Source organism: Salmo trutta, unplaced genomic scaffold (genome assembly GCF_901001165.1).
Source record: "Salmo trutta unplaced genomic scaffold, fSalTru1.1, whole genome shotgun sequence".
NCBI lineage: Eukaryota > Metazoa > Chordata > Actinopteri > Salmoniformes > Salmonidae > Salmo > Salmo trutta.
The window spans coordinates 2,038,591-2,066,360 of NW_021823319.1; the positions used below are offsets into that span (position 1 = coordinate 2,038,591).

The following is a 27,770-nucleotide window of genomic DNA, read 5'->3' on the forward strand; positions in this document are numbered from 1 at the left end:
CGTTGTCTCTAATTGGAGGCCATATTTAGTCGTGTTTGTTTCACTTGAGTTTTTGTGGGTGGTTATTTTCTGTATAGCCTGTGAGCCTTATGGAACTGTTTTTCATCATTTGTTTATTTTGTTTTGAGTGTTTTCTTTAAATAAATTAAGAAGATAAGCACTTTATCCGCTGCACCTTGGTCCAATCCTTACGACGCCCATGACACATATGAATCATTTATACGCTAAAAAATGGATATAGCAACTACAGATTGCCCCTTTAAACTCAGGAAGGAATTTATTCTGCCTGTAATCATTTCAGATGAAGGTAATGGAACGAGGCAGAACCCACACAGGAAACTCTTTCTTAGGCCCCCAGTAGACTGGGAATCAGGGTTCAGGTCAATTATTTCAATTCCGGTCAATTAAGAAAGTCAAATTAATTCAAATTCCAAAATGTCCCAATCGAAAAGCATCGAAGATAATTGGAAGTGGAATTCTGGTGTACTTCCAGAATAGACTGGAATTGAACCCAACTCTGCTAGGAATCCTGGTGGTACCTGGGTTAGTATAATGGGTTGTACCTGGCGGGTCTGTTTTCACTGTTATGGGTTGTTCCTGGGTGGGTCTGTCTTCACTGTATTGGGTTGTACCTGGCGGGTCTGTCTTCAGTATAATGGGTTGTACCTGGCGGGTCTGTCTTCACTGTATTGGGTTGTACCTGTCTTCACTGTATTGGGTTGTACCTGGCGGGTCTGTCTTCACTGTATTGGGTTGTACCTGTCTTCAGTATAATGGGTTGTACCTGGCGGGTCTGTCTTCACTGTATTGGGTTGTACCTGAGCGGGTCTGTCTTCACTGTATTGGGTTGTTCCTGGGTGGGTCTGTCTTCACTGTATTGGGTTGTAACCTGGCGGGTCTGTCTTTAGTATAATAGGTTGTACCTGGCGGGTCTGTCTTCATTGTATATGGATGTACCTGTCTTCACTGTATTGGGTTGTACCTGGCGGGTCTGTCTTCACTGTATTGAGTTGTACCTGGCGGGTCTGTCTTCACTGTATTGGGTTGTTCCTGGGTGGGTCTGTCTTCACTGTATTGGGTTGTACCTGGCGGGTCTGTCTTCACTGTATTGGGCTGTTCCTGGGTGGGTCTGTCTTCACTGTATTGGGTTGTACCTGGCGGGTCTGTCTTCAGTATAATGGGTTGTACCTGGCGGGTCTGTCTTCACTGTATTGGGTTGTTCCTGGGCAGGTCTGTCTTCACTGTATTGGGTTGTACCTGGGTGGGTCTGTCTTCACTGTATTGGGTTGTACCTGGCGGGTCTGTCTTCACTGTATTGGGTTGTACCTGGCGGGTCTGTCTTCACTGTATTGGGTTGTACCTGGGTAGTCACGAAATTTGGTCAGCTGGGGATTGTCAAGCAAATAACTGCTGATTCTCGCTGTAATTAACAAACACATTTAGCATCTCCTGGCTTCCACACAAGAAGCCACTGATGCAAGACCCTTGAAACATTTACATTTTTTAAAAAGTCTAATAAATCAATGTTATATAGCCTACACCTTCACAATAAATCCAGTATTTATTTTCGACAGGCCTTAGGAAACATATGAATAAAATGTAGTCTATTTCAGAAGAACAGAATACTATCATGACTCGGGACGTGAGGCAGATGGTTTATCATGACTCAGGACGAGATGCAGATGGAGACACGCGAGGCAGATGGAGACACGCGAGGCAGATGGAGACACGCGAGGCAGATGGAGACACGTGAGGCAGATGGTTCTGGTGTCAGAGATTTGTTGAATATACAGGCAGAGGTTGGTATACCTGGTAATAGACAGATGTACTGTAGAGGACAGACAGGGTCTGGTATACCTGGTAATAGACAGATGTACTGTAGAGGACAGACAGGTAGAGGACAGACAGGGTCTGGTATACCTGGTAATAGACAGATGTACTGTAGAGGACAGACAGGTAGAGGACAGACAGGGTCTGGTATACCTGGTAATAGGCATATATACTGTAGAGGACAGACAGGTAGAGGACAGACAGGGTCTGGTATACCTGGTAATAGGCATATATACTGTAGAGGACAGACAGGGTCTGGTATACCTGGTAATAGGCATATATACTGTAGAGGACAGGCTCAGGGTCAGGACAGGCAAAACAGGTCGTAACCGGGGAGACTAGAACAAAAACCAGAAAGAGGAAAAAACACGGAGAGAGACGCTGGCACGACTTGACGGGACAAGACGAACTGGCAACAGACAAACAGAAAACGCAGGTATAGATACACAGGGGATAATGGTGGAAAAATGGGAGACACCTTGTGGGGGGGGGGGTGGAGACAAGAACAAGACAGGTGAAACAGATCAGGTTGTGATACATACTCTGAGTTAGTCCTTATATTAGGTCCTGATCTGGCTGTGCTATATGGCTGTGGGGCTACGCTAGTTCATTTAGCAGGTCCTGATCTGGCTGTGCTATATGGCTGTGGGCTTCACTAGTTCATTTAGCAGGTCCTGATCTGGCTGTGCTATATGGCTGTGGGCTTCACTAGTTCATTTAGCAGACAAGATTTGCTTAGAATTCCGTGGCATTATTTTATATTATTTTATAGTATGAAGAATACAATTGAACAAAGCTATGAGATATGGGGGATTGAAAATGATGCAGATAATTACATTGATGGAAGCCACAATCTATCTGCAATATTAAAGCTGATCTACCTGCTAAAAAAAATAAAATCAAAAAATCAAACAGTAACTGAATGCCTTGATGCCTGTTGTCACATCCTGACCAGTATAAGGGTTATTTGTTATTGTAGTTTGGTCAGGACGTGGCAGAGGGTATTTGTTTTATGTGGTTCGGGGTGGTGTTTTTGTAGAAGGGTATTTGATTTATGTATTCCGGGGTTTTTGGGCACTGTTCCTTGTTAACGTATTTCTATGTTTAGTCTATTTAGTTGTAGTTCTATGTTTAGGTTAATGGGGGGGTTGGACTCTCAATTGGAGGCAGGTGCTTTCTAGTTGCCTCTGATTGAGAGTCCTATATATGGGTATGTGTTTGGTTTAGTGTTTGTGGGAGATTGTCTCTTGTTTTGCGTGTGTGAGCCTTACAACACTGTTTGGTTGTTCGTGTGTTTTTCTGTGTTTATTATTTTGGTGTTCACTTTATTTTATAAATAAATATCAAGATGAGCATCCACATCCCTGCTACGTTTTGGTCCTCCTTTCCCGACGACAACCGTGACACCTGTCTGCCTGCTTTATACAGAGAGCCACAGCCACCACTTGACTCAGTGATTTAATGTTCGTAAACAAGGGTGGTGTACCTAATAAACTGACCAGTGTATATCTTTCTCTATTTAAAAGAGTGTAAAACAACAACAAGGTCTAAAAAAGGTTCCACTTTGAAATCACAGCCAGCCAGCCTCCCACAAAACAAAACAAAAACATTCTTTCACTTTTATTTCTTACTGCAAGTGTTCTTCTCCCCTCCCTTCACACTCTGTTTTTCCGTACATCCCTAGTTGTTGTGTAAACTGTTTTGGTCCTGAGCCAGTTGTGGTACGGTGTGTTCTGAGGGTTCTGTGTGTGTGTGTTCTGAGGGTTCTGTCTGTGTGTGTTCTGAGGGTTCTGTCTGTGTGTTCTGAGGGTTCTGTCTGTCTGTGTTCTGAGGGTTCTGTGTGTGTGTTCTGAGGGTTCTGTCTGTGTGTTCTGAGGGTTCTGTCTGTCTGTGTGTTCTGAGGGTTCTGTCTGTGTGTTCTGAGGGTTCTGTCTGTCTGTGTGTTCTGAGGGTTCTGTCTGTGTGTTCTGAGGGTTCTGTCTGTGTGTTCTGAGGGTTCTGTCTGTGTGTTCTGAGGATTCTGTCTGTGTGTTCTGAGGGTTCTGTCTGTGTGTTCTGAGGGTTCTGTCTGTCTGTGTGTTCTGAGGGTTCTGTCTGTGTGTTCTGAGGGTTCTGTCTGTCTGTGTGTTCTGAGGGTTCTGTCTGTGTGTTCTGAGGGTTCTGTCTGTGTGTTCTGAGGGTTCTGTCTGTGTGTTCTGAAGGTTCTGTCTGTTCCGAGACATTCCGCAGGAAACAGTAAACATTCCCGACTGGATTAATTGCCAACCTCTTTCTCCTAAATCTGCTCCTTGTCAAAACTATAGATGAACAGGAGGGATTGAACTTCAGTCCAAATTCAGGGAAACAGTATTTTTTATTGGGTTTAGGTTTTTTAACAAGGTTTGAGAAGATGTGTGTTTAGTTGAGTGAGTGGTAGTTTATAGAAGGGAGCTATCATTGGCATTGATTGGCCGACAATGAAACATAACAGGAGAGTATATCTTTCCCAAAGTCGTTTTTTTTTATTTCTCCTTATGTACAGTAGAAGAAAATAAAAGGCAGTTTGGAAGGAGTCGTCCTTGGTAATGTTTAACATCTAATTCATACATTCAGACCATAACCTCGTCCTCCTTTTGAGATGCTAGAAGGTGGGTGGAAGAATCTGACTGTAGCAGAAACTGTTTCCTGTTCTGAACACAACAACACACCAACTATTCTGTATCTAGCTGTTATACATTATTTATGAGGGTTGTATAAATAGAAGCCTTTTTGAAATTCCTAAATTTGCCTTTTAAGTTGCAATCAACAGTTCAATCAAAGGTTCTGCTTGTTTTTTTCTCTTTCTGAATGTGTTTTATATTTAAGCTGACAGAACACTGGTAGCTGTAGTCAAGGGAACTGTCAGTTGTCGCCTACATTGCTTCCTCCACGTCTCTGTGACGTTGGGCTTCAGGGAGAGAAAGTGACTGACTCAATCCTTCAATATTCCACTATACATCCCAATCAGTGGGTTAAACCTCCTGCACATTGCGGGGTGGGGGGGGGGGGGGCTAGCTACGGTATTACCAATGATCAGGGAACAGGGGACTCACCTCTTCAGATGGAAGTGGTGAGTGTAGGCTGGTGGTGCGTTAGATTGTACTAGTCACATCAAACTCACATTTCCCCCTCTGTATCTTTCATTAGGAACTCACATTTCCCTGTTTCCAGATCCTCTCTCTTTGTTTGTTGAGTGTTTAACCCCAAATGTCACCAGGTAGACAGGAGAGGTAGACCAGAGAGGGTGTTGAGAACATCAGCCTGGGGGTCACCAGGTAGACAGGAGAGGAGACCAGAGAGGGTGTTGAGAACATCAGCCTGGGGGTCACCAGGTAGACAGGAGAGGAGACCAGAGAGGGTGTTGAGAACATCACCCTGGGGGTCACCAGGTAGACAGGAGAGGAGACCAGAGAGGGTGTTGAGAACATCAGCCTGGGGGTCACCAGGTAGACAGGAGAGGAGACCAGAGAGGGTGTTGAGAACATCAGCCTGGGGGTCACCAGGTAGACAGGAGAGGAGACCAGAGAGGGTGTTGAGAACATCAGCCTGGGGGTCACCAGGTAGACAGGAGAGGAGACCAGAGAGGGTGTTGAGAACATCAGCCTGGGGGTCACCAGGTAGACAGGAGAGGAGACCAGAGAGGGTGTTGAGAACATCAGCCTGGGGGTCACCAGGTAGACAGGAGAGGAGACCAGAGAGGGTTGTTGAGAACATCAGCCTGGGGGTCACCAGGTAGACAGGAGAGGAGACCAGAGAGGGTGTTGAGAACATCAGCCTGGGGGTCACCAGGTAGACAGGAGAGGAGACCAGAGAGGGTGTTGAGAACATCAGCCTGGGGGTCACCAGGTAGACAGGAGAGGAGACCAGAGAGGGTGTTGAGAACATCAGCCTGGGGGTCACCAGGTAGACAGGAGAGGAGACCAGATAGGGTGTTGAGAACATCAGCCTGGGGGTCACCAGGTAGACAGGAGAGGTAGACCAGAGAGGGTGTTGAGAACATCAGCCTGGGGGTCACCAGGTAGACAGGAGAGGAGACCAGAGAGGGTGTTGAGAACATCAGCCTGGGGGTCACCAGGTAGACAGGAGAGGAGACCAGAGAGGGTGTTGAGAACATCAGCCTGGGGGTCACCAGGTAGACAGGAGAGGAGACCAGAGAGGGTGTTGAGAACATCAGCCTGGGGGTCACCAGGTAGACAGGAGAGGAGACCAGAGAGGGTGTTGAGAACATCAGCCTGGGGGTCACCAGGTAGACAGGAGAGGAGACCAGAGAGGGTGTTGAGAACATCAGCCTGGGGGTCACCAGGTAGACAGGAGAGGAGACCAGAGAGGGTGTTGAGAACATCAGCCTGGGGGTCACCAGGTAGATAGGAGAGGAGACCAGAAAGGGTGTTGAGAACATCAGCCTGGGGGTCACCAGGTAGACAGGAGAGGAGACCAGAGAGGGTGTTGAGAACATCAGCCTGGGGGTCACCAGGTAGACAGGAGAGGAGACCAGAGAGGGTGTTGAGAACATCACCCTGGGGGTCACCAGGTAGACAGGAGAGGAGACCAGAGAGGGTGTTGAGAACATCACCCTGGGGGTCCCCAGGTAGACAGGAGAGGAGACCAGAGAGGGTGTTGAGAACATCAGCCTGGGGGTCACCAGGTAGACAGGAGAGGAGACCAGAGAGGGTGTTGAGAACATCAGCCTGGGGGTCACCAGGTAGACAGGAGAGGTAGACCAGAGAGGGTGTTGAGAACATCAGCCTGGGGGTCACCAGGTAGACAGGAGAGGAGACCAGAGAGGGTGTTGAGAACATCAGCCTGGGGGTCACCAGGTACACAGGAGAGGAGACCAGAGAGGGTGTTGAGAACATCAGCCTGGGGGTCACCAGTAGACAGGAGAGGTAGACCAGAGAGGGTGTTGAGAACATCAGCCTGGGGGTCACCAGGTAGACAGGAGAGGAGACCAGAGAGGGTGTTGAGAACATCACCCTGGGGGTCACCAGGTAGACAGGAGAGGAGACCAGAGAGGGTGTTGAGAACATCAGCCTGGGGGTCACCAGGTAGACAGGAGAGGAGACCAGAGAGGGTGTTGAGAACATCAGCCTGGGGGTCACCAGGTAGACAGGAGAGGTAGACCAGAGAGGGTGTTGAGAACATCAGCCTGGGGGTCACCAGGTAGACAGGAGAGGTAGACCAGAGAGGGTGTTGAGAACATCAGCCTGGGGGTCACCAGGTAGACAGGAGAGGAGACCAGAGAGGGTGTTGAGAACATGAATCAGAGAGAGTAGTAACTTATGCTAGTTTAGATATTCAGAACACGACAACAAAGGAAAAACTAAAGAAAAAGACATGCTGGGGGCGGAGTACGGGTGAAAAAGAGACCAAATAATGCTCTGAAAATCTGAATAACTTGATCGTTTGTTGTTGAGTATCCTCTTTACCGGGAAACAAAATATAGATGAATTGTTTTTACATAAGAGTTCGTTTATTTAAATATTTATTTTATTATTATTTTATTCGTTGTGTTCTAAATATCAAACAACCATAAAATAGAAGAAAATGATACCTTGTTGATTTATTCATGTTAAGCTGTTCTAGGGATACGACACTGTTCTGCACAGGCTGCTTCTACACAGGCCATGTCCCAAATGGAACCCTATGGGCCCTGGGTAAATGTAGTGCACTATAATGTAGTGCACTATTAAGGGAATAGAGCCCTGGTTAAATGTAGTGCACTATAATGTAGTGCACTATTAAGGGAATAGAGCCCTGGTTAAATGTAGTGCACTATAATGTAGTGCACTATTAAGGGAATAGAGCCCTGGTTAAATGTAGTGCACTATAATGTAGTGCACTATTAAGGGAATAGGGCCCTGGTTAAATGTAGTGCACTATAATGTAGTGCACTATAAAGGGAACAGAGCCCTGGTTAAATGTAGTGCACTATAATGTAGTGCACTACAAAGGGAATAGGGCCCTGGTTAAAAGTAGTGCACTATACATGGAATAGGGTGCTATTTGGGATGCTGAAATGCTCTTCAGTCTTCACTCGCTCAGGGAACCATTGATTGTTTGTTGTATTAAAGATGCTTGGTAATAGGTTGCCATTTTGGAACGTTCACATGGTTTAAGAATAGGTAAAGACACATTCCCATGACGACAAGTCTGACCTCTCCCCTCTCTGGGCCCCAAGTGACTGAGCCCCAGCTACGGGAAACGTGCAACTGAAAGACACCAGAGTCCAAAGGACACTTTCTAATGACAAGTATCTCACATAAGCATATTATACTAATAGAACATCTTAATTATCTATGTTACCCAACTCATTCTGATTCATCCACGACAGATGCTAGGTAATAGGTTGCCATTTTGGAACATACACTTGATTTAACCCAGAACATCAGGTAGAAAACATCTTCTTCTCTCAGAATAGCTGTGTGTTTAAATCCAACTTTAAGTGTCTTCGTAAAGCAGCTAACTACTTTGTTTTGTCGTCGGTGCTGGAGGCTATCCACCATTACTAGAATCAGTCATTCAAACTATAGCGTTATTGTTTTAATACCGTCCATTATAGAATCAGTCATTCAAACTATAACGTTGTTGTTTTAATACCGTCCATTATAGAATCAGCCATTCAAACAATAGCGTTGTTGTTTTAATACCGCCCATTACCAGAATCAGTCATTCAAACTATAGCGTTGTTGTTTTAATACCGGTTTTATGACATTATAAGCACTTACCTACCTCAGATGATGCGGGCGTCCCAAATGGCACGCTATTCTCTATGGGGGGCTCTGGTCAAAAGTAGTGCTCTATATATAGGGAATAGGATGCCATTTGGGACACAGGGGAAAGTCTACACAGTTCCAGTGCCAAGGAAATGACATAATAATGAATAAAATATAAGGACCTGAAAAAGTGCTGAACTGCCTCTCGTTGTCACATCTTGTCCACGGATGGTGGTGTGTTTCCAGGGTACAGGAGGGCAGGAGGGCAGGGGGGCAGGAGGGCAGGAGGGCAGGGGGGCAGGGGGGCAGGAGGGCAGGGGGGCAGGGGGGAAGGAGGGCAGGAGGGCAGGGGGGCAGGGGGGCAGGGGGGCATAGGGGCAAGAGGGCAGGGGGGCAGGAGGGCAGGGGGGCAGGGGGGCAGGAGGGCAGGAGGGCCTGAGGGCAAGGGGGGCAGGGGGGCAGGAGGGCAGGGGGGCAGGAGGGCAGGGGGGCAGGAGGGCCTGAGGGCAGGGGGGCAGGGGGGCAGGAGGGCAGGGGGGCAGGGGGGAAGGAGGGCAGGAGAGCAGGGTCTTGGCACTCTGTGGCTGGATGGAAGGGTTCAAACCAAAGGACTGTACACAGGGAATACTTTACACTGACTGGCCTGGCTGGCTGGTGGCTCTCCCTCTGTCAGGGCCGGTTCCAGGCGTAAAGGACGCCCGTCTAAGGGGCCTTCTGTTTTTTTAGGAACTCAGCCGTGATCTCAACTTACTATTGAGAGTAAGAATAGCAGTGGTGTGAATAGCAGTGGTGTGAATAGCAGTGGTGTGTATAGCAGTGGTGTGTATAGCAGTGGTGTGAATAGCAGTGGTGTGAATAGCAGTGGTGTGAATAGCAGTGGTGTGAATAGCAGTGGTGTGTATAGCAGTGGTGTGTATAGCAGTGGTGTGAATAGCAGTGGTGTGAATAGCAGTGGTGTGAATAGCAGTGGTGTGAATAGCAGTGGTGTGTATAGCAGGGGTGTGAATAGCAGTGGTGTGAATAGCAGTGGTGTGTATAGCAGTGGTGTGAATAGCAGTGGTGTGAATAGCAGTGGTGTGTATAGCAGTGGTGTGTATAGCAGTGGTGTGAATAGCAGTGGTGTGTATAGCAGTGGTGTGTATAGCAGTGGTGTGTATAGCAGTGGTGTGAATAGCAGTGGTGTGAATAGCAGTGGTGTGAATAGCAGTGGTGTGTATAGCAGTGGAGTGTATAGCAGTGGTGTGTATAGCAGTGGTGTGAATAGCAGTGGTGTGAATAGCAGTGGTGTGAATAGCAGTGGTGTGTATAGCAGTGGTGTGTATAGCAGTGGTGTGAATAGCAGTGGTGTGTATAGCAGTGGTGTGAATAGCAGTAGTGTGAATAGCAGTGGTGTGAATAGCAGTGGTGTGTATAACAGTGGTGTGAATAGCAGTGGTGTGAATAGCAGTGGTGTGAATAGCAGTGGTGTGAATAGCAGTGGTGGTGTATAGCAGTGGTGTGATAATAGCAGTGGGTGTATAGCAGTGGTGTGTATAGCAGTGGTGTGAATAGCAGTGGTGGAATAGCAGTGGTGTGTATAGCAGTGGTGTGAATAGCAGTGGTGTGAATAGCAGTGGTGGTATAGCAGTGGTGTGTATAGCAGTGGTGTGAATAGCAGTGGTGTGTATAGCAGTGGTGTGAATAGCATGGTGTGAATAGCAGTGGTGTGTATAGCAGTGGTGGTGTATAGCAGTGGTGTGAATAGCAGTGGTGTGAATAGCAGTGGTGTGAATAGGCAGTGGTGTGTATAGCAGGTGGTGTGTATAGCAGTGGTGTGTATAGCAGTGGTGTGTATAGCAGTGGTGTGAATAGCAGTGGTGTGAATAGCAGTGGTGTGTATAGCAGTGGTGTGTATAGCAGTGGTGTGAATAGCAGTGGTGTGTATAGCAGTGGTGTGAATAGCAGTGGTGTGAATAGCAGTGGTGTGAATAGCAGTGGTGTGTATAGCAGTGGTGTGAAAAGCAGTGGTGTGAATAGCAGTGGTGTGTATAGCAGTGGTGTGAATAGCAGTGGTGTGAATAGCAGTGGTGTGTATAGCAGTGGTGTGAATAGCAGTAGTGTGTATAGCAGTGGTGTGAATAGCAGTGGTGTGAATAGCAGTGGTGTGAATAGCAGTGGTGTGTATAGCAGTGGTGTGTATAGCAGTGGTGTAAATAGCAGTGGTGTGTATAGCAGTGGTGTGAATAGCAGTGGTGTGAATAGCAGTGGTGTGAATAGCAGTGGTGTGTATAGCAGTGGTGTGAATAGCAGTGGTGTGTATAGCAGTGGTGTGTATAGCAGTGGTGTGAATAGCAGTGGTGTGAATAGCAGTGGTGTGAATAGCAGTGGTGTGTATAGCAGTGGTGTGAATAGCAGTGGTGTGAATAGCAGTGGTGTGTATAGCAGTGGTGTGAATAGCAGTGGTGTGAATAGCAGTGGTGTGTATAGCAGTGGTGTGAATAGCAGTGGTGTGTATAGCAGTGGTGTGAATAGCAGGGTGTAGAATAGCAGTGGTGTGTATAGCAGTGGTGTGAATAGCAGTGGTGTGTATAGCAGTGGTGTGAATAGCAGTGGTGTGTATAGCAGTGGTGTGAATAGCAGTGGTGTGAATAGCAGTGGTGTGTATAGCAGTGGTGGGAATAGCAGTGGTGTGAATAGCAGTGGTGTGATAGCAGTGGTCTGTGTAATAGCAGTGGTGTGAATAGCAGTGGTGTGTATAGCAGTGGGTGTGAATAGCAGTGGTGTGGATAGCAGTGGTTGTGAATAGCAGTGGTGTGTAATAGCAGTGGTGTGAATAGCAGTGGTGTGTAATAGCAGTGGTGTGCTATAGCAGTGGTGTGAATAGCAGTGGTGTGTAATAGCAGTGGTGTGTAATAGCAGTGGTGTGTAATAGCAGTGGTGTGAATAGCAGTGGTGTGTATAGCAGTGGTGTGAATAGCAGTGGTGTGTATAGCAGTGGTGTGTATAGCAGTGGTGTGAATAGCAGTGGTGTGTATAGCAGTGGTGTGAATAGCAGTGGTGTGAATAGCAGTGGTGTGAATAGCAGTGGTGTGTATAGCAGTGGTGTGAATAGCAGTGGTTGTATAGCAGTGGTGTAGAGCAGTGGTTGTGTATAGCAGTGGTGTGTATAGCAGTGGGGTGAATAGCAGTGGTGTGAATAGCAGTGGTGTGTATAGCAGTGGTGTGTAATAGCAGTGGTGTGAATAGCAGTGGTGTGTATAGCAGTGGTGTGAATAGCAGTGGTGTGTAATAGCAGTGGTTGTGTATAGCAGTGGTGTGAATAGCAGTGGTGTGTATAGCAGTGGTGTGTATAGCAGTGGTGTGTATAGCAGTGGTGTGTATAGCAGGTGTGTATAGCAGTGGTGTGAATAGCAGTGGTGTGTATAGCAGTGGTGTGTATAGCAGTGGTGTGAATAGCAGTGGTGTGAATAGCAGTGGTGTGAATAGCAGTGGTGTGTATAGCAGTGGTGTGTATAGCAGTGGTGTGAATAGCAGTGGTGTGTATAGCAGTGGTGTGAATAGCAGTGGTGTGTATAGCAGTGGTGTGTAATAGCAGTGGTGTGAATAGCATGTTTTGTAGAGCAGTGGTGTGAATAGCAGTGGTGTGAATAGCAGTGGTGTGTATAGCAGTGGTGTGAATAGCAGTGGTGTGAATAGCAGTAGTGTGAATAGCAGTGGTGTGAATAGCAGTGGTGTGTATAGCAGTGGTGTGTATAGCAGTGGTGTGAATAGCAGTGGTGTGTATAGCAGTGGTGTGAATAGCAGTGGTGTGAATAGCAGTGGTGTGAATAGCAGTGGTGTGTATAGCAGTGGTGTGAATAGCAGTGGTGTGTATAGCAGTGGTGTGAATAGCAGTGGTGTGTATAGCAGTGGTGTGTATGGCAGTGGTGTGAATAGCAGTGGTGTGAATAGCAGTGGTGTGAATAGCAGTGGTGTGTATAGCAGTGGTGTGTATAGCAGTGGTGTGTATAGCAGTGGTGTGAATAGCAGTGGTGTGTATAGCAGTGGTGTGAATAGCAGTGGTGTGAATAGCAGTGGTGTGTATAGCAGTGGTGTGTATAGCAGTGGTGTGAATAGCAGTGGTGTGTATAGCAGTGGTGTGAATAGCAGTGGTGTGAATAGCAGTGGTGTGTATAGCAGTGGTGTGAATAGCAGTGGTGTGTATAGCAGTGGTGTGAATAGCAGTGGTGTGAATAGCAGTGGTGTGTATAGCAGTGGTGTGAATAGCAGTGGTGGGTATAGCAGTGGTGTGAATAGCATGGTGTGAATAGCAGTGGTGTGAATAGCAGTGTTGTGTATAGCAGTGGTGTGTATAGCAGTGGTGTGAATAGCAGTGGTGTGTATAGCAGTGGTGTGAATAGCAGTGGTGTGAATAGCAGTGGTGTGAATAGCAGTGGTGTGTATAGCAGTGGTGTGAATAGCAGTGGTGTGTATAGCAGTGGTGTGAATAGCAGTGGTGTGAATAGCAGTGGTGTGAATAGCAGTGTTGTGAATAGCAGTGGTGTGTATAGCAGTGGTGTGAATAGCAGTGGTGTGTATAGCAGTGGTGTGAATAGCAGTGGTGTGAATAGCAGTGGTGTGAATAGCAGTGGTGTGACTAGGCAAGTGGTGTGTATAGCAGTGGTGTGAATAGCAGTGGTGTGTAATAGCAGTGGTGTGAATAGCAGTGGTGTGAATAGCAGTGGTGGTGAATATGCAGTGGTGTGTATAGCAGTGGGTGTGAATAGCAGTGGTGTGTGTATAGCAGTGGTGTGTAATAGCAGTGGTGTGAATAGCAGTGGTGTGTATAGCAGTGGTGTGAATAGCAGTTGTGTGAATAGGCAGTGGTGTATAGCAGTGGTTGAATAGCAGTGGTGTGATTAGCAGTGGTGTGAATAGCCAGTGGGTGATAGCAGTGGTGTGAATAGCAGTGGTGGTATAGCCAGTGGTGTGAATAGCAGTGGTGTGTATAGCAGTGGTGTGAATAGCAGTGGTGTGAATAGCAGTGGTGTGTATCGCAGTGGGTATAGCAGTGGTGTGTATAGCAGTGGTGTTTATAGCAGTGTGTGTAGCTAGTGGTGTGTTATAGCAGTGGTGGAATAGCAGTGCGTGTGAATAGCAGTGGTGTGTATAGCAGTGGTGCGTGAATACGAGGGTGTGAATAGCAGTGGTGTGTATAGCAGTGGGTGTATAGCAGTGGTGTGTATAGCAGTGGTGTGTATAGCAGTGGTGTGAATAGCAGTGGTGTGAATAGCAGTGGTGTGAATAGCAGTGGTGTGAATAGCAGTGGTGTGTATAGCAGTGGTGTGAATAGCAGTGGTGTGTATAGCAGTGGTGTGTATTCTTGGATGCCAAGGGAAGCCAGCCCCCCCCCCCCCCCCCCAAATGTAATATAATAATATTAAATCATCCTTCATCTGTCTGTTTTTCATAATTTTCCTTCAGTTCTCTAGAGGCTGAATGTATCTCACAGGAGATTGCATCGGAGCGAGCGAAACAGCGCCCCCCTCTGTCTCTGTATGTGTAGACAATCTATCTGATGCCGTCTGAAAGATAAAAAAAAAACCATCACAGCAAATATACAACTCACTGTCAAGGCCCTTGAAAACAGAACGTTGTAATCCAGTCACGTCCATCAGCCTCCTCCTCCTTTAACCCCTGTAGTAACTCATATACAGTATATAGTCAGAGTGTACGAAACATTAGGAACACCTGCTCTTTCAATGACAGACTGACCAGGTGAATCCAGGTTAAAAGATATGATCCCTTATTGACGTCACTTGTTAAATCCACTTCAAAATCAGTGTAGCTGACATTGTTGCCGCGGCATTGAATGAAAGGGAAGCCAGCGAGCATTTGGCCTCCCTTGATAACAAAAGAAAGGTATAAAAAGCCAGTTTGTATTTGGCTTCACACCAATATCACATCAAAATGACATTGTGAAAACAAAATGTAATTGTTGCATCTTGTTGTGACGTTGTCCTTTTGGTGTCTGGTCCATTTCCTAAATTAGCAATGGATGGAGATTGGGGATTTGGGCTTGTGGTTTTACTTATTTCTCCGTACTGGCCAATGATTTATAACGGCGATTCGGATCTAACCATTAATTCATGCATTGTTGTGCTCCTGACCCGAGAGGATGGAAGTTTAACATGTAGCTAGATGTAGAAGGCTAATGTTAACTAGCTAACGTTGCCCATGAAAGGAAGTTAGGCTAGCAGCTCCTGTTGTTGAAGTGATGCTGGAATAGTGGAGGCAGCTCCTGTTGTTGAAGTGATGCTGGAATAGTGGAGGCAGCTCCTGTTGTTGAAATGATGCTGGAATACTAGAGGCAGCTCTTGTTGTTGATGTAATGCTGGAATAGTGGAGGCAGCTCTTGTTGTTGAATTGATACTGGAACAGTGGAGGCAGCTCTTGTTGTTGAAGTGATGCTGGAATAGTGGAGGCAGCTCTTGTTGTTGAAGTGATGCTGGAATAGTGGAGGCAGCTCCTGTTGTTGTAGTGATGCTGGAATAGTGGAGGCAGCTCCTGTTGTTGAAGTGATGCTGGAATAGTGGAGGCAGCTCCTGTTGTTGAAGTGATGCTGGAATAGTGGAGGCAGCTCCTGTTGTTGAAGTGATGCTGGAATAGTGGAGGCAGCTCCTCTTGTTGAAATGATGCTGGAATAGTGGAGGCAGCTCTTGTTGTTGAAGGGATGCTGGAACAGTGGAGGCAGCTCTTGTTGTTGAAGTGATGCTGGAATAGTGGAGGCAGCTCCTGTTGTTGAAGTGATGCTGGATTAGTGGAGGCAGCTCCTGTTGTTGAAGTAATGCTGGAATAGTGGAGGCAGCTCCTGTTGTTGAAGTGATGCTGGAAAATTGGAGGCAGCTCCTGTTGTTGAAGTGATGCTGGAATAGTGGAGGCAGCTCCTGTTGTTGAAATGATGCTGGAATAGTGGAAGCAGCTCTCGTTGTTGAAGTGATGCTGGAGCAGTGGAGGCAGCTCCTCTTGTTGAAATGATGCTGGAATAGTGGAGGCAGCTCTCGTTGTTGAAGTGATGCTGGAGCAGTGGAGGCAGCTCCTGTTGTTGACGTGATGCTGGAATAGTGGAGGCAGCTCCTGTTGTTGAAGTGATGCTGGAATAGTGGAGGCAGCCCTCGTTATCTTTTCGACTTGCGGTAAGTCTCCGTGGTTCTAAATCAATAGTCGTCTGAAAATGATGGAATCATTAACCAGGTTAACCTCTCTGTGGGTCATTAACCTGGTTAACCTCTCTGTAGGTCATTAACCTGGTTAAACTCTCTAGGTCATTAACCTGGTTAACCTCTCTGTAGGTCATTAACCTGGTTAACCTCTCTGTAGGTCATTAACCTGGTTAACCTCTCTGTGGGTCATTAACCTGGTTAACCTCTCTGTGGGTCATTAACCTGGTTAACCTCTCTGTGGGTCATTAACCTGGTTAACCTCTCTGTGGGTCACTAACCTGGTTAACCTCTCTGTAGGTCACTAACCTGGTTAACCTCTCTGTAGGTCATTAACCTGGTTAACCTCTCTGTAGGTCATTAACCTGGTTAACCTCTCTGTAGGTCATTAACCTGGTTAACCTCTCTATATATTTTATATGTATATATATAAATGCTTCTACACCTGCATTGCTTGCTGTTTGGGGTTTTAGGCTGGGTTTCTGTTCAGCACTTTGAGATATCAGCTGATGTAAGAAGAAGGGCTTTATAAATACATGTGATATATATACAGGGAATAGGGTGCCAGCCAAACCAGTCTGGTTTAAAGTAGTGTACTATATACGGAATAGGGTGCCACTTGGGACTCAGGCACAGTGTCAAGTGGCACCCTATTCCGTATATAGTACACTACTTTAAACCAGGGCTGGCACCCTATTCCCTATATAGTGTACTACTTGGACGGATCCCTATGGTCCCAGGTCAAAAGTAGACCATTTTATAGGTATTAGGATGCCATTTGGGATGTATAGTCGGCGTCTTTACCGTCAGTCTAGATGAAAGGGTCCAAGCTGAAGAAGGAGTGGACATTTTTACATTTTTGGTACTGGTCCCCCGTGGGAATCGAACCCACAACCCTGGATGAAAGGGTCCAAGCTGAAGAAGGAGTGGACATTTTTACATTTTTGGTACTGGTCCCCCGTGGGAATCGAACCCACAACCCTGGATGAAAGGGTCCAAGCTGAAGAAGGAGTGGACCGGAGGAATCACTCAGACTGGCTGGCTGGTTGCTCTCTCCCTCTGTAGAGGGTTCCTGGGTTTTCATGTTCTCCCCCAGAGGACCGTGTCTGACTTCCTCTGGCGGATTACACTTTGATCTGGAGTCTCTCACACACACACACACACATGGACGGACGCACGCACGCACACGCATACGCACACGCACACCATACACACACGCACGCACGCACGCACGCACGTACACACGCACGCACGCACACACACACACACACACACACTCGCACACACACACACACACACACACACGCGCGCGCGCACACGCACACCACACACAAACCACGCACACACGCACGCACACACACACACACTCTCACACACACACACACACTCACACACACACGCACGCACGCACACACACACACACACACACACACACACACACACATCAGTGGAGGCTGCTGAGGGGTGGACACATAGAAACTATTCCACTCCAGCCATTACCACAAGCCCGTCCTCCTCCCAAAAAAGGTGCACCAACCTCCTGTGACGCACACACAGTTTATGTGATGGTGACGTCCTCTACATTAGACTGATCCCAGGTCAGTCTAGGTTATATATCACAGCAGTAGACCGGTATTTAAACCCTGCAGATCTTCACCAGGCCCCCAGTGTCTGGTCTGGAGCGTGAAGTCACCAGGCCCCCATTGTCGGGTCTGGAGCGTGAAGTCACCAGGCCCCCCAGTGTCTGGTCTGGAGCGTGAAGTCACCAGGCCCCCAGTGTCCGGTCTGGAGCGTGAAGTCACCAGGCCCCCCAGTGTCCGGTCTGGAGCGTGAAGTCACCAGGCCCCCAGTGTCCGGTCTGGAGCGTGAAGTCACCAGGCCCCCAGTGTCTGGTCTGGAGCGTGAAGTCACCAGGCCCCCAGTGTCTGGTCTGGAGCGTGAAGTCACCAGGCCCCCAGTGTCTGGTCTGGAGCGTGAAGTCACCAGGCCCCCAGTGTCCGGTCTGGAGCGTGAAGTCACCAGGCCCCCAGTGTCTGGTCTGGAGCGTGAAGTCACCAGGCCCCCAGTGTCTGGTCTGGAGCGTGAAGTCACCAGGCCCCCAGTGTCCGGTCTGGAGCGTGAAGTCACCAGGCCCCCAGTGTCTGGTCTGGAGCGTGAAGTCACCAGGCCCCCAGTGTCTGGTCTGGAGCGTGAAGTCACCAGGCCCCCCAGTGTCTGGTCTGGAGCGTGAAGTCACCAGGCCCCCAGTGTCTGGTCTGGAGCGTGAAGTCACCAGGCCCCCAGTGTCCGGTCTGGAGCGTGAAGTCACCAGGCCCCCAGTGTCTGGTCTGGAGCGTGAAGTCACCAGGCCCCCAGTGTCTGGTCTGCAGCGTGAAGTCACCAGGCCCCCCAGTGTCTGGTCTGGAGCGTGAAGTCACCAGGCCCCCCAGTGTCTGGTCTGGAGCGTGAAGTCACCAGGCCCCCAGTGTCTGGTCTGGAGCGTGAAGTCACCAGGCCCCCAGTGTCTGGTCTGGAGCGTGAAGTCACCAGGCCCCCAGTGTCTGGTCTGCAGCGTGAAGTCACCAGGCCCCCCAGTGTCTGGTCTGGAGCGTGAAGTCACCAGGCCCCCCAGTGTCTGGTCTGGAGCGTGAAGTCACCAGGCCCCCAGTGTCTGGTCTGGAGCGTGAAGTCACCAGGCCCCCAGTGTCTGGTCTGGAGCGTGAAGTCACCAGGCCCCCAGTGTCTGGTCTGGAGCGTGAAGTCACCAGGCCCCCAGTGTCTGGTCTGGAGCGTGAAGTCACCAGGCCCCCAGTGTCTGGTCTGGAGCGTGAAGTCACCAGGCCCCCAGTGTCTGGTCTGGAGCGTGAAGTCACCAGGCCCCCAGTGTCTGGTCTGGAGCGTGAAGTCACCAGGCCCCCAGTGTCTGGTCTGGAGCGTGAAGTCACCAGGCCCCCAGTGTCTGGTCTGGAGCGTGAAGTCACCAGGCCCCCAGTGTCCGGTCTGGAGCGTGAAGTCGGCTGCTGCTTAGAAACCTAGCAGTACCAAATGTCCTGTTCTGCCCTAGAAAGCCTCTGGAAATTACAATCGGCAGAACGGCCAAACCTTCCAAAAAAAAAAATGACGGACGATTTGGGCTCTAAAATGTAGTTTATTATGATGAAGTTCAATCCCCCCCGGTGAATTATTTTACAGTTGGTTACATATAGAGATATTTAAATAAATCGACGCAGCCCTGGATAGGTTCCATACGTGACTCAGCAGAATGCATGGCTTCATGTCTTCAGAAGTAAGAGCTCAAAGCTCACAGCGGAGCCACCATGAGGAGTATTGATCTCCAGCCTTGGGTTGTGTAACATAGATATCATTTACATGATGGATTTCACCCGACTGTGACGGATGATGGTTTGACGGAGCCTCAGGCCAGGTTGGAGGATTAATGACACGTTTGACAGCAGGGTACAGGGGTGTGTTCTGCGTGTGTCCCAAATGGCTGTTCCCTATAGGTCAGCAGAAGTGATGGATGACATTGACAACCCACAATCATTGGCTTTTGTTGTTGTATTTTGTTGAGATTCAGCCTTTCCTCTTACGCTGCTCTGCCCTACTCTGTTCTGTTCTCTGTTGTTCTCTGTTCTGCTCTGTTCTCTGTTCTGTTCCCTTTGTTCTGTTCTCTGTTCTGTTCTGTTCTCTGTTCTGCTCTGTTCTCTGTTCTGTTCCCTTTGTTCTGTTCTCTGTTCTGTTCTGTTCTCTGTTCTGTTCTCTGTTCTGTTCTCTGTTGTTCTCTGTTCTGCTCTGTTCTCTGTTCTGTTCCCTTTGTTCTGTTCTCTGTTCTGTTCTGTTCTCTGTTCTGTTCTCTGTTCTGTTCTCTGTTCTGTTCTCTGGTCTGTTCTCTGTTCTGTTCCCTTTGTTCTGTTCTGTTGTTTTCTGTTCTGTTCTCTGTTCTGCTCTGTTTTCTTTCTCTGTTCTGTTCTCTGTTCTGTTCTCTGTTCTCTGTTCTGTTCCCTTTGTTCTGTTCTCTGTTCTCTGTTCTGTTCTCTGTTGTTCTCTGTTCTGCTCTGTTTTCTTTCTCTGTTCTGTTCTCTGCTCTGCTCTGTTCCGCTCTGCTCTGTTGTGCTCCTGTTCTGCGCTGTTCTGTTCAGTTCTGTTCTACTCCTGTATGCTGTCGTCTAATTAATTTCATGCCTCAGTAGGATGCATTTACCCCTTCTGCATGAACACTGTTTATTCCACTAGAATCCCTTTATTTTAATTACACTGGGTGGTGTACGGAGACGTGAGGTGATGTGGGGAGAAAGCCTGATAGCCACGAACATTGGTGGAAGGAGGGGGGAGAGAGGAGGAAGAGAAGGAGGGAGAGAGAGAGCGAGAGAGATGAGAGAGAAGAGGGAGAGGGAGAAAGGGAGAGAGAGAGAGAGAGAGAGAGAGAGAGAGAGAGAGATAGTGTCATCGGATTTCATTGGCTGTTAAGTGATGCATGATCTCCCGCTTGTGTCTGTGGTGTGTGTGTGTGTGTGTGTGTGTGTGTGTGTGTGTGTGTGTGTTGTGTGTGTGTGTGTGTGTGTGTGTGTGTGTGTGTGTGTGTGTGTGTGTGTGTGTGTGTGTGTGTGGTGTGTGTGTGTGTCCCATAGAGGAGACCTCATCTAGATGGTTAATGACTGTGAGTATTCTGTGAAACAGAAGTCTTAACTCTGCATCGTTGGTAAAGGGCTCGTCAGTAGTGGGGACAAATAACATTTGATTTTATATTATTTGATCTACTTAGCCGTGACCAAGTGTGATTACAGACACTCAACTTCAACCTCTGTGTGATTAGTAGGCTCAGATCACCCATAGCACACTCCATCCCTCTGTCTAAACTGGTTCAATCCTGGTTCAATCCTTTACCGTTATTTTACCAGGTAAGTTGACTGAGAACACATTCTCATTTACAGCAACGACCTGGGGAATAGTTACAGGGGAGAGGAGGGGGGGGGGGGGATGAATGAGCCAATTGTAAACTGGGGATGATTACATGGCCGTGATGGTATGAGGGCCAGATTGGGAATATCACTAGAAGTCTTGTCCTACAGATATCCTGTATCTTTCAGACGCAGGGTACAGATAGTAAAGCTTGGAAATAACGCTAGATAACCTCATACTGTTGAATGGTTCCAACTGTTTATTGACTGGCACTCTAATCTGTCTGTCCGTCCAGCCGGTCCGTCCTTCCTGTGTTGTTGGTGGAATGGTACCAAGCTTCCATTTCCTGGGCCTTGAGATGAGAGGAGTTCTCTAAATATGTCCAACGTTCAGATCGATGAGGATGAGCAGAGGCTGCTGTTAGGATGTCAGAAGATCAGTACAGAACTTGAAACCATTTCATTGTTTCTTCATGATATCAATCTAACAGTAGTCTGTTACTTCCTGTCCTCTGAGAACTACATTCTAACAGTAGTCTGTTACTTCCTGTCTCTGAGAACTACATTCTAACAGTAGTCTGTTACTTCCTGTCCTCTGAGAACTACATTCTAACAGTAGTCTGTTACTTCCTGTCTCTGAGAACTACATTCTAACAGTAGTCTGTTACTTCCTGTCTCTGAGAACTACATTCTAACAGTAGTCTGTTACTTCCTGTCCTCTGAGAACTACATTCTAACAGTAGTCTGTTACTATCCTGTCTCTGAGAACTACATTCTAACAGTAGTCTGTTACTTCCTGTCTCTGAGAACTACATTCTAACAGTAGTCTGTAACTTCCTGTCTCTGAGAACTACATTCTAACAGTAGTCTGTTACTATCCTGTCTCCGAGAACTACGTTCTAACAGTAGTCTGTCACTTCCTGTCTCTGAGAACTACATTCTACCAGTAGTCTGTAACTTCATGTCTCCGAGAACTACATTCTAACAGTAGTCTGTTACTTCCTGTCTCTGAGAACTACATTCTAGAACAAATGTAATCATTCTGGAAGGTACTAGACTACACAGTGCTGTTCTATACTGTATGGGAGCCCCTGTCTCCTGCCAGAGAGGGCTGTGAGAGATACCCTGGTGAAGCCAGCTGGATAAAGGATTATTGTTATCAGAAAATTATATTTCTCACTCAGCAGCCCCCAGGTCACACAGTGGTACATAGATAGAAGGAAAGCCCTGTATCTGTCTAGCACTGAGTAGCCCCATGGATAAACAGTGGTCCATAGATGGAAGGAAAGCCCTGTATCTATCTAGCACTGAGCAGCCCCATGGATAAACAGTGGTCCATAGATAGAAGGAAAGCCCTGTATCTGTCTAGCACTGAGCAGCCCCCAGGTCACACAGTGGTCCATAGATGGAAGGAAAGCCCTGTATCTATCTAGCACTGAGCAGCCCCCCCAGGTCACACAGGGGTACATAGATGGAAGGAAAGCCCTGTATCTGTCTAGCACTGAGCAGCCCCCCCAGGTCACACAGGGGTACATAGATGGAAGGAATGCCCTGTATCTGTCTAGCACTGAGCAGCCCCCAGGTCACACAGTGGTACATAGATGGAAGGAAAGCCCTGTATCTGTCTAGCACTGAGCAGCCCCCAGGTCACACAGTGGTACATAGATGGAAGGAAAGCCCTGTATCTATCTAGCACTGAGCAGCCCCATGGATAAACAGTGGTCCATAGAAACACTCCTGTCTAGAGATAGATCAACACATAGAACTACAGGAACACTCCAGTCTAGAGATAGATCAACACATAGAACTACAGGAACACTCCTGTCTAGAGAAAGATCAACACATAGAACTACAGGAACACTCCTGTCTAGAGATAGATCAACACATAGAACTACAGGAACACTCCCGTCTAGAGATAGATCAACACATAGAACTACAGGAACACTCCTGTCTAGAGATAGATCAACACATAGAACTACAGGAACACTCCTGTCTAGAGATCGATCAACACATAGAACTACAGGAACACTCCTGTCTAGAGATAGATCAACACATAGAACTACAGGAACACTCCAGTCTAGAGATAGATCAACACATAGAACTACAGGAACACTCCCGTCTAGAGATAGATCAACACATAGAACTACAGGAACACTCCTGTCTAGAGATAGATCAACACATAGAACTACAGAAACACTCCCGTCTAGAGATAGATCAACACATAGAACTACAGGAACACTCCTGTCTGGAGATAGATCAACACATAGAACTACAGGAACACTCCAGTCTAGAGATAGATCAACACATAGAACTACAGGGACACTGCTGTCTAGAGATAGATCAACACATAGAACTACAGGAACACTCCAGTCTAGAGATAGATCAACACATAGAACTACAGGAACACTCCTGTCTAGAGAAAGTAATGATAAAACATTGAAACAGTTGAAGAATATCAAGAGAGACATGAGAGACATGAGAGATAGTAGAGACATGAGAGACAGGAGAGACAGTAGAGACAGGAGAGATAGTAGAGACATGAGAGATAGTAGAGACATGAGAGACATGAGAGATAGTAGAGACATGAGAGATAGTAGAGACATGAGAGATAGTAGAGACATGAGAGACAGGAGAGACAGGAGAGATAGTAGAGACATGAGAGATAGTAGAGACATGAGAGATAGTAGAGACATGAGAGACAGGAGAGACAGGAGAGATAGTAGAGACATGAGAGATAGTAGAGACATGAGAGATAGTAAAGACATGAGAGATAGTAGAGACATGAGAGACAGGAGAGACAGGAGAGATAGTAGAGACATGAGAGACATGAGAGATAGTAGAGACATGAGAGATAGTAGAGACATGAGAGATAGTAGAGACAGGAGAGATAGTAGAGACATGAGAGATAGTAGAGACATGAGAGACAGGAGAGACATGAGAGATAGTAGAGACATGAGAGATAGTAGAGACATGAGAGATAGTAAAGACATGAGAGATAGTAGAGACATGAGAGACAGGAGAGACATGAGAGACAGGAGAGATAGTAGAGACATGAGAGATAGTAGAGAGATGAGAGATAGTAGAGACATGAGAGACAGGAGAGATAGTAGAGACATGAGAGACATGAGAGATAGTAGAGACATGAGAGAAAGTACATACATGCGAGACAGTAGAGACATGAGAGATAGTAGAGACATGAGAGACAGGAGAGATAGTAGAGACATGAGAGATAGTAGAGACGTTAGAGACCTGAGAGATATGAAAGACGTGAGAGATAGTAGAGACGTTAGAGACCTGAGAGATATGAGAGATAATAGAGATAGTAGAGACGTTAGAGATATGAGACCGTGCGATAAAGTGGTTGTGTGGAGCTCCGTATCTCAGCCTGCGTCCTAAAATGGCTTATCGGGCTCTGGTCAAAAGCAGTGCACTATGTAGGGTTCCATTTGGGATGCAGCCTCAGTGTGGTGGTAACAGATAGCAGTGGTCTCGATACTTCATTTACTCCTTTATATCCTCCGTGTGGTGATAACAGATAGCTGTTGTATTAATACCTCATTAGAGACCCCTTCTCATGGGCCTCCCGAGTGGTGCTGTGGTCTAAGGCACTGCATCGCAGCGCTAGCTGTGCCACTAGAGAACCTGGTTTGAGTCCAGGCTCTGTCTCAGTGGTCTAAGGCACTGCATCGCAGCGCTAGCTGTGCCACTAGAGAACCTGGTTTGAGTCCAGGCTCTGTCTCAGAGGTCTAAGGTCTAAGGCACTGCATCACAGCGCAAGCTGTGCCACTAGAGAACCTGGTTTGAGTCCAGGCTCTGTCTCAGTGGTCTAAGGCACTGCATCGCAGCGCTAGCTGTGCCACTAGAGACCCTGGTTTGAGTCCAGGCTCTGTCTCAGAGGTCTAAGGTCTAAGGCACTGCATCGCAGCGCTATCTGTGCCACTAGAGACCCTGGTTTGAGTCCAGGCTCTGTCTCAGCCAGCCGCGATCAGGAGACCCATGGGGCGGCGCTCAATTGGGCCCGGTGTTGTCCGGGTTACGGGTGGATTTGGCCGGCAGGGATGTTCCTGTCCCATCATGCACTAGCGACTCTTGAGGCGGCACCGGGCGCCAGGTGGACAGTGCTTCCTCCGACACGTTGGTGCGGCTGGCTTCCGGGTTAAGCGGGTGTTGTGGAAAGAAGCAGTGCGGCTGGGTTGGGTCGTGTTTCGGAGGACGCTTGGCTCTCGACAATCGCCTCTTCCGAGTCCGTAGGGGAGTTGCAGCGATGGGACAAGACTGTAACTACCAATTAGATTCCACGAAATTGGGGACAAAAAAGGGACAAAAAAAACAATCAATATGTACAAAACAAATATACTATTTTACATTTTTTGTATAATTTAAACATATTTTTTTTTTAAATAGACCCCTTTACATGCTGTGTAGCCTGTCACACACACATTCACACACACACACACACACACACATTCACAAACACACACACACATTCACACACACACACATTCACACACACACACACACACACATTCACACACACACATTCACAAACACACACACACATTCACACACACATTCACAAACACACACACACACATTCACACACACACACACACACACAAACACACACACATTCACAAACACACATTCACAAACACACACACACACATTCACAAACACACACACACACACATTCACAAACACACACACACATTCACAAACACACACACACATTCACAAACACACACACACATTCACAAACACACACACACACACATTCACACACACACACACACACATTCACACACACACACACACATTCACAAACACACACACACATTCACAAACACACACCCACATTCACAAACACACACACACATTCACAAACACACACACACATTTACACACACACATACACACACACACATTTACACACACACACACACACACACACACACACACACACACACACACACATTCACAAACACAGGATGGACGAGGAGATGGAATCAACCAGCTTTGTAGAACAGCCTGCGCTTCTCTCATCTAGGGGTCTGTCTCTCTCCCTTCATCTAGGGGTCTGTCTGTCTCCCTTCATCTAGGGGTCTGTCTCTCTCCCTTCATCTAGGGGTCTGTCTGTCTCCCTTCATCTAGGGGTCTGTCTGTCTCCCTTCATCTAGGGGTCTGTCTGTCTCCCTTCATTTAGGGGTCTGTCTGTCTCCCTTCATCTAGGGGTCTGTCTGTCTCCCTTCATCTAGGGTCTGTCTGTCTCCCTTCATCTAGGGGTCTGTCTCTCTCCCTTCATCTAGGGTCTGTCTGTCTCCCTTCATCTAGGGTCTGTCTGTCTCCCTTCATTTAGGGGTCTGTCTGTCTCCCTTCATCTAGGGGTCTGTCTGTCTCCCTTCATTTAGGGGTCTGTCTCCCTTCATCTAGGGTCTGTCTGTCTCCCTTCATCTAGGGGTCTGTCTGTCTCCCTTCATCTAGGGTCTGTCTGTCTCCCTTCATCTAGGGGTCTGTCTGTCTCCCTTCATCTAGGGGTCTGTCTCTCTCCCTTCATCTAGGGTCTGTCTGTCTCCCTTCATCTAGGGGTCTGTCTGTCTCCCTTCATCTAGGGGTCTGTCTGTCTCCCTTCATCTAGGGGTCTGTCTGTCTCCCTTCATCTAGGGGCCTGTCTGTCTCCGTTCATCTAGGGGTCTGTCTGTCTCCCTTCATCTAGGGTCTGTCTGTCTCCCTTCAGGAAGAGACAAGGGGCTATGTTCCTAATGCCCTATTCCGCCATGCCAGTGGGTTGAAGGTAGCCCAGTGGTGGGCCGGTAACCAAAAGGTCGCTGGTTCGAATCCTGGAGCCGGCTAGGTGAAAATATGTTATTGTGCCCTTGAGCAAGGCACTTAACCTCAATTGCTCTTGTAAGTCGCTCTGGATAAGAGCGTCTCCTAAATTACTAAAATGTATAATTTAATTTTTTTTAAATGTCAAGCTGTGGAGTGAGATTACGATCTAAACTCTGTTACACATTCAAAACCAGGGCAACAAGAAAGAGATCCACTTCCTGAAACCTTTGGTAAAGAATATTAACGGCATGGGCAGTCTGGGCTGCAGTTGGACCTGATAATGGCTCTGTTTGTTGTATTCAAAGCAATAGACAAATCCTCCAAGGCTATACTCTCTGAGAGAGAGAAAGAGAGAGGGAGAGGGGGCGAGAGAGAAAGAGGGGGGGCGGAGAGAGAGAGGGAGAGAGAAAGAGAGAGGGAGAGGGGGCGAGAGAGAAAGAGGGGGCGAAGAGAGAGGGAGAGAGAGAGAGAAAGAGAGGGGGCGAAGAGAGAGAGGGAGAGAGAAAGAGAGAGTGAAAGAAAGAGAACAAACTGTACTGTAACTGATTAACAGGAAATTGCAAAAAAAGTCATCCTAATCCTTACAGACCACCTTGTGTTGTCGTTGACTTACAACTGCATGCTGGGAAAAGATCAAACTGCCGTTAAACTATTTCCCTACCCTCTTTCTCCCTCCCTCCCTCCCTCCCTCTCTCTCTCTCTCTCTCTCTCCCTCCCCCCCTCTCTCTCTCTCCCTCCCTCCCTCCCTCTCTCTGTTCTCTCTGTCTCTCTCTCTCCTCTCCCTCCCTCCCTCCCTCCCTCCCTCCCTTTCTCTCTCTCTCTGCTCTCCCTCTCTCTCCCTCCCTCTCTCTGTTATCTCTGTCTCTCTATCTGTCGCTCTCCCTCCCCCCTCTCTCTTTTCTCTCTGTCTCTCTCTCTCCCTCCCTCACACCCCCTCTCTCTGTTCTCTCTGTCTCTCTCTATCTGTTGCTCTCCCTCCCCCCTCTCTCTCTCTCTCTCTCTGCTCTCCCTCTCTCTCTCTCTCTCTCCCTCCCTCTCTCTCTCTCTCTCCCTCCCTCTCTCTGTTCTCTCTGTCTCTATCTGTCGCTCTCCCTCCCCCCTCTCTCTCTCTCTGCTCTCCCCCTCTCTCTCTCTCTCTCCCTCCTTCTCTCTGTTATCTCTGTCTCTCTCTCTCTATCTGTCGCTCTCCCTCCCCCCTCTCTCTTTTCTCTCTCTCTCTCTCTCTCCCTCCCTCACACCCCCTCTCTCTGTTCTCTCTGTCTCTCTCTATCTGTTGCTCTCTCTCCCCCCCTCTCTCTCCCTCTCTCTCTCTCTCTCTCCCTCCC

The 27,770-nt window shown here is 47.8% G+C and overlaps 1 long non-coding RNA gene across 1 annotated transcript; it reads left to right on the forward strand.

The window, feature by feature from the left end:
* The first annotated feature begins 6,733 nt into the window (after window positions 1–6,733).
* Window positions 6,734–7,168, forward strand: LOC115190093 (uncharacterized). The gene is made up of 2 exons (XR_003877104.1): window positions 6,734–7,021; window positions 7,080–7,168. It is a non-coding gene; the product is annotated as an uncharacterized LOC115190093 (long non-coding RNA).
* Window positions 7,169–27,770: the final 20,602 nt, after the last annotated feature.